We start from the raw sequence: 6,655 nt of genomic DNA, 5'->3' as shown, positions 1-6,655 counted from the left end.
CTCATTATTCACAATTCCCTATAAGGATATCAGTGACACTAATTAACATCCAAGATAAGTGGGCTTTTTCCACTTTTCACACAAACAAAGTGGCCTATCCACTCTTCAGATGGAATAAACACAGAAGCATCAGAAAATAACCATCTCTTCAGCTCCTTGAGTGGATGTGTTTGAAACAACTGATCTATCAAGCCCCGGATCTTATTGCTGTTGTGTCCATCCCACGTTCAGAGGGACATCTCAGGTAAAGCACACAATGAGTTTTGTAAACACTTCAGCGTGAATTGGAGGAATCGCCAGTTAACACCACCGTTTTGACCCAAGGCTACCTGACTATTTGGGGAAATAACCTATTTATCCACTCAAACAAAAGGGTCTCTAGGGGACGCCTCTCAACCAGCACACCCCTATTTGATGTTTTCCAGGGAGAAAACTGATATCTCTCAATGTCTTTCTTTTTGTTTTGTGTCTTTCTTTAATGAATTCTAAACTTACCTGCAGACATATTTTCAGCCATTGTCATTTTCTGGAACTGGTTTTTTGTAATCTGAGAAAGATACTAGTAGACCCAGCCCTCTGTATTTGTGTTAATGTCCATTCTTGGAAGTACAGAGAAAAGGTAACAAAAAAAAACTTTATTTTTGGTATGAGTTTGCTTTTTGTTTATTTAACTCTCCCAAAGATGTGCTATACTATCTATGTTGCTAATGAGAATAACCTTATTGAAAGTACCATAAATCCCATCGCAACAGGATGCCCTATGTCTTGAGAAGAATAGAGGAAGAAAGCTCAAGCTGAAAAACTTAAACACAAGTCCCTCTTCTGAATCAGAGGGTTGAATGTAAAAAATGTTTAAATGCAAATGTACTTGTGTATAGTAAGACTGGGCTACAGTCTATTTCAAGTAGCTCCTGGGTGGTCTGTGCTGGAGGTAGACTTAATGTACTTTAGATTTCGAGGTGCATATGTCCGCGTTCTGTCTTCTTGATGCTGGCTGCTAGTATTCTTTGGCTGCATTCAGTCTTGATCTGGGCTGTGTTTGGTTTTGGTCTGGCCGATGTTCAGACTTGGTCTGGGCTGTGTTCAGTTTTGGTCTGGGTGATGGTCAGTCTTGATCTGGGCTGTGATCAGTACTGATCAGGATTCATCATGATCAGTGATGTGTTTGGGGTTGATCTGGGCTGTGCTAATGCTTGATCTGGGCTGTGTTCAGTCTTGATCTGGGCTGTGTTCCATCTTGATCAGTTATGTGTTCAGGGTTGCTCTGGGATGTGTTTGGGGCTGACCTAGTCTGTGTTCAGCATTGGTCTAGACTGTGTTTATTTTTTGGTCTGGGCCTTGTTCCATCTTGATTTTGGATTTGTTTATAATTGGCCAAGAGCAGGAGTGTCCAATCATATCTGAAAAAGGCCAGTGTGGGTGTAGGTTTTTGTACTAGCTCAGCACTAAGACACCTGACTCTACTTATCTAGGTCTTGATTGAGGACCACGATTAGTTAATTAGTTGAATCAGGTTTTGTAGTGCTGGACTAAAACAGAAATGTGCACCCATACCAGCCCTTTTCAGATAGAATTGGACATTCCTGGTCTAGACTGTGTTCAGTCTTGGCCTGGGCTATGTTCAGGTTTGTTCTGGGCCTCCCAGTCTTGGTGTTTGGTCTCGATCCTGGCCTGCGCTTGATGTTTCTCTATGCTCACTCTCAGGATCCTGACAGCCCACTTTAATAACTGCATGTCAGAGGCAGTCAGCTCAGCCCCTCCCCAACTGTGAGTTTTAGCCCTAATTTCAGCACCACTTACCGAATCATTCAGTCATGTTTCCCAGTCTTTCAGCTCCCTGTCCGTGTCTCAGCCAGTCAGCCGGGCCGGGGCGGTCTGCGTCTATTGCACCGTAATGGAGCTCAAGCTTAAAGTGTTACATCTGACAGTTCAAACAGAGCCCGTGATGTCAGCGCCCAAATGCCTGAGAATGGTGCTGCTGCTCCGGGATGCCCTGTCTCCATGTTCATGTGGTGTTCATTAGCTTCAAGTGCGTCCAAACCTCCCCCCCCCCCACCTCCAGAGCAACTACATTTTCCTCCCGGTGTCTCGGAGCCCAAACCCCCAAAATTCCACCTCAATACCCCCGTGCCCGCCGCCGCCACCCCTCCCCCTCCCTCCCTCCCTCCCTCCCCTGGGGGCCGGCTGATTGACAGGCCTGCGTTCTCCAGAGGGATTATGGGGGGACGAGGGGAGGATTAAGGAGACTGAGCTTCATTAACCTGAATGTTTACACAAGCTGATCTCTGGCAATGAGACTCTTTCCTTCCCACAAGTGTCCCCTTCACGGCTCCGGGCCCCTCCCCCTCTGGCCCCTCCCCCTCTGGCTGCAGGCCGCCGCCCCGCCATCGGCCGCTTTGTAAATGTCACTCTCAGAGCCGGTAAAAATGGCCGCCGAGGAGGGGCAAAATCTGGCACGATAAGGAGCAACAATTTAGCGCTTAGCCCTGAAATAATACGCAAAAATTTCAGTTTAGAGTAAAATGAATAATAAAAAGTAAGAGGTGATCTGTTTTACCTGGCTGCTGTGTTAGGGCTTGTAATGTGGGGTTCCAGAGGATCTGAAGAGATTCTTCACCTTTTGCTTTCACCTTTGCAGCCTCGATACTCAACATCAATGAAAGCTTCACTCTATTCGTCAATTACATTATTATTTGAATATTTGAATTTACAGAATATTTAATATTTATTTATGTATTGAAAATATTTTCAATTACAAATGCAAATGCACTTTAAAAAGGGAATACATTTCTAAATATATTCAAATACTTTCTTACATTATAAAATTTATTCTGACCAAAATTCTATTAAAATGTAATTGATTTCAACTATTCCATTTTAATTCACGAGAAAAAAATGAAAAACAGTTGTCTTTGCTAATGTAACGTTTGCATTTGTTTTCAAGTTGAACGTAAGGACAAATAATGATTGAATCCAGGCCTCTATACAAAGTAATGTTTGAATTAGTCATGAAGACTTTAAATTCATATTAACCCAGGTAAACCGCGCTCAAACTTTCGATGGAAATAATTTCACAAAACGAGCCTTGTGGTAAACTGGAGTTTGCGCAGACAATGACAGACTCCCTGTACTGAAACAATAAGCTTCACATCAGACATGTCCCTCTGAGGGGGAATCAAGCATTTTTATTAGTTTCAGAAGCACGACGGTTGCATGCTAAATTCCCCACTTAGCATTTTAACCCTCTCCTAACCTGAAACAGCCATTACCGGAGGAGCTGAGAAAACCTTCGACGCGCTAGCAGACGAAGGGCAGTAATAATTTATTACACGTCGTAAGGCAGATTCAGAATGCCCTGACTCAAGGGTTTTTTGTTTTTTGGTTCCCGCTCTCTGAGGAGCCATTCAAGCGGCTCTCCGATTTGAGCCCGGGCTCTGAGGAGCGCTCCGAGGGCTGTTTTCCTTCGGCTTAAGAGGCACTTGGGAGACGGCGAAGGTGAGAGAGCGCGGGCGGTCCCCGAAGGGCCGTCGCGGCAGCGGCGCTAGCACGCGCTGTTTGGTTACTCTGGGGCCGGTGTTTACGCAGCGGGCGGAACAGACAGCCGAAGGGCCGCGGACGGGGCTTCCCCGCGGAGGGAGCGGGGCGGGGCGGGGCCGCAGCCGAGGGGGGGGGGGGGACTGAACCCACCTACAGCCACCGCAAAAAAAAACAAAAAAAAACAAGGCCCCGCAATACGCCGCGGACGACGAAGAAATACGATTCGCCAGCCCCTCAGAGGCCCGGGAGAAGACTGTCACTCAACGTAGGCGAGGAGCGGTTACTGCACAGTCAGCTGAGCCGCTCGGTACGCTCCAGACTGGCGAGGGAGCGCAGAGGGTCAGGGGATCTGCTCTGCGGGGGCTAAAGTGATCATCCCGAATGAACATGTAGACTTTGATAAAAAACTGAGGTGGGCGTGCAGCAGCCCCCCGGGGTCATGTGGGCGTGTGATTAGTGGTGAAAGGCAGTGGTGGCGGGGTGGAGTGGGGGGGCTAGGGACGGGTTGGGGGGGCTGGGGGGCTGGGAGGCTGGGGGGGGGGGTATGCGTGCTCCTGATGGCTGATCCCAGCATTGCTGGCATGTGGAATTTCAGACAGGAAAGAGGGGAGAGAGAGAGAGAGAGAGAGAGAGATGATGGGAGGTGAGTGGGGCTGAGGGGGAGACGCAGGAACGGTCGGAGGGAAACATCTGGAGCTGATTTGGCGGCTCGGTGTGGACATGGCCGGCCCGCGCTTGTTTTGACTGCCATTCCTGGGGACGTTGCGGGCTGTTTGTTTTTGAATAGCAAGTGGGCTGTTAACCGGTGAGTGCGCAGTGTGGACAGTAGCGGGAAATTAAATAAACGGAGAATCAAAGGGTAGGGGGAGGCGCTTGTCACACCTAAATATGTCCCCTCGCAAACGTTATTTGTATGGTTCCAGAGCAGATTTGATTGAATTCAATTTGTATAGCACTTTTTACAGAGACACACAAATAGGCTTTAAAAGAAAATAAGAAAACTATAAATAAGAAAACAACCCTGAAACGCTATAGAGTGGGAGCCCATCCACTGGCTGGCCTGGCATCCATAGTTACAGTTAGGCTAAAATGACAACACAGAGTTCATAGGGCTAATAGGCCTCCAGTTTGCATCATGATGGTTGTTGGCTTGCTTCTTTCTGGCTTGCATCAGAAGAGGGTTGGTACAGGGATGCTCTGTGAACTCAGTGTGGGGGGGGAAGGGCAGAGTAGCCATGCAGCCAATAGTCATAGGCAGTGAATAATTGAGGAGGGTTAAACTGTAATGCTGCTGAACCAACCTAAAGAAAAGGTTGCTGGCTCTATGCTGGCACTTACATAAGTCTTTATTTCACGGGGGTGCTGCTTCGTAAACAAGGCTTAAATAAAACAGCGATACAAAACATTACATATTACATTACGTTTATTTGGCAGACGTTTTCATCCGAAACGACACACAGTAAGAAACAACATATGCGTCAGGAGACGTCATTCCATAAAGAAAGCTGCTATTAAACCTGCACAGCAATGAGTGAACATACTCAGCGAAAGTGGCTTCAGTCTGAGTATGTGCAATGTTAATGTAATAAGTGCTGCTAGGAGCAGTGCGGGAAATCAAAGGGCAGTAGGGCTGAGCAGCGGTCACTGGCTGAACCCGGTCCTCTGAACTCGATGACACATTGAGGACGTGCGAACGGGATTTGCTCCAGGAGAACCTTGCATCCAAGGCGGCCCAGTAACCAGGCCCTGGGCCCCAGACGCCGGGTACGAGCCGTCACCGCGGCGCGGTCGCCAAAGTGCATCGGCATTCGAACGCGCCGTGCCGGTTTGGGAGCCTGAAGCGTTTCAGCCAACGTTTCGCCGGTTGCTTAGGGACGGATGAAGTGTGAGTGAATTCATGGCAGAGGGAGCCCCTCTCTGCTGGAAAGGCATCGACCGTTAGCAGCACGGGATGGCCAAACAAAACAAACCCCGGGTGCGGCTCAGACGAACGGGGAGAGAGCAAAGCAGGAAGCCTGGGTGGGAAATGTGCAGCGCAAGCAGAAATTAAGAGAGCTTCCCTGAAGACAACAAAAAAAATAATAATGATGCAACTTCAACTTCAACCGACTACTGTACACAACTCTGAGCGAACGCTGGTCGTCTTCCAGCACCCAGTGCTTTCATGTGATTGTCATCCGGTCCAGCGACGAAGAGGGCCGCAATTACGAGCTGCTCTCCCGTTTCACCGGGGGGGTGGGGGGCGGGGGGTTAGGGGGGGGACAGACGTGGCCGAATGCTGAAAAGTGAAAGTGTTTTCAGACGGAGGGAGGTGAAACTGTAGAGGGGACTGGGGTTTTCCTCAGAGAGAGCACGGGGGCTCTGACGCTAATTGGGAGTGATGTGTGTTTGGTAGCTGCAGCTCCAACAGCAGCCAGGCCGCCAGGGCGGACTGCCACATCTCATCCAGCGTCACGCGCGGCGCGCTGCGTCGCACACACACACACACCAACACACACAGGTTCAGAAAAACGCCATTCCAGACCCCTCCACTCCTGTGTGTGTGTGTGTGTGTGTGTGTGTGCATGCAGGATGGCTGTGCATGTATGTGTGTGTGTGTGTGCATGCAGGATATGAGTGTGTGTATGTGTGTGTGTTACTTTTTTGAGGATATGAGTGTGTGTATGTGTATGTGTTACTTTTACATTTTTTGCCATTGGATGGCAAAAAATGTAAACAACAACTACTACTACTGCTGCTTCTGATGCTACTGCTACTGCTTCTGTTGCTGCCAGATAGGGTTAGGGTTAGGGTTATTGCTAGGGTTAGGGTTAGGGTTAGAGTTACATTTAGGGTTTGGGTTACAGCTAGGGTTAGGGTTAGTGTTAGGGTTACAGCTAGGTTTAGACCTCTTTAGCAACCACCTCGCAGCACCCTAGCAATCAACTAGAACACCCTAGCAACTGCCTTGAACTCCATAGCAACCACCTAGCATCACCCTAGCAACCACCTTGTACACCCTAGCAACCGCCTAGAACTCCATTGCAAACCACCTAAGAACATCCTAGCAACCACCTAGCAACACCCTAGCAACTGCCTAGAACTCCATAGCAGCCACCTAGCAACACCCTAGCAACCT

The sequence above is a fragment of the Anguilla rostrata genome, chromosome 13, assembly GCF_018555375.3.
Source record: "Anguilla rostrata isolate EN2019 chromosome 13, ASM1855537v3, whole genome shotgun sequence".
Classification (NCBI taxonomy): domain Eukaryota; kingdom Metazoa; phylum Chordata; class Actinopteri; order Anguilliformes; family Anguillidae; genus Anguilla; species Anguilla rostrata.
Note: the sequence above shows the minus strand (reverse complement) of the source record.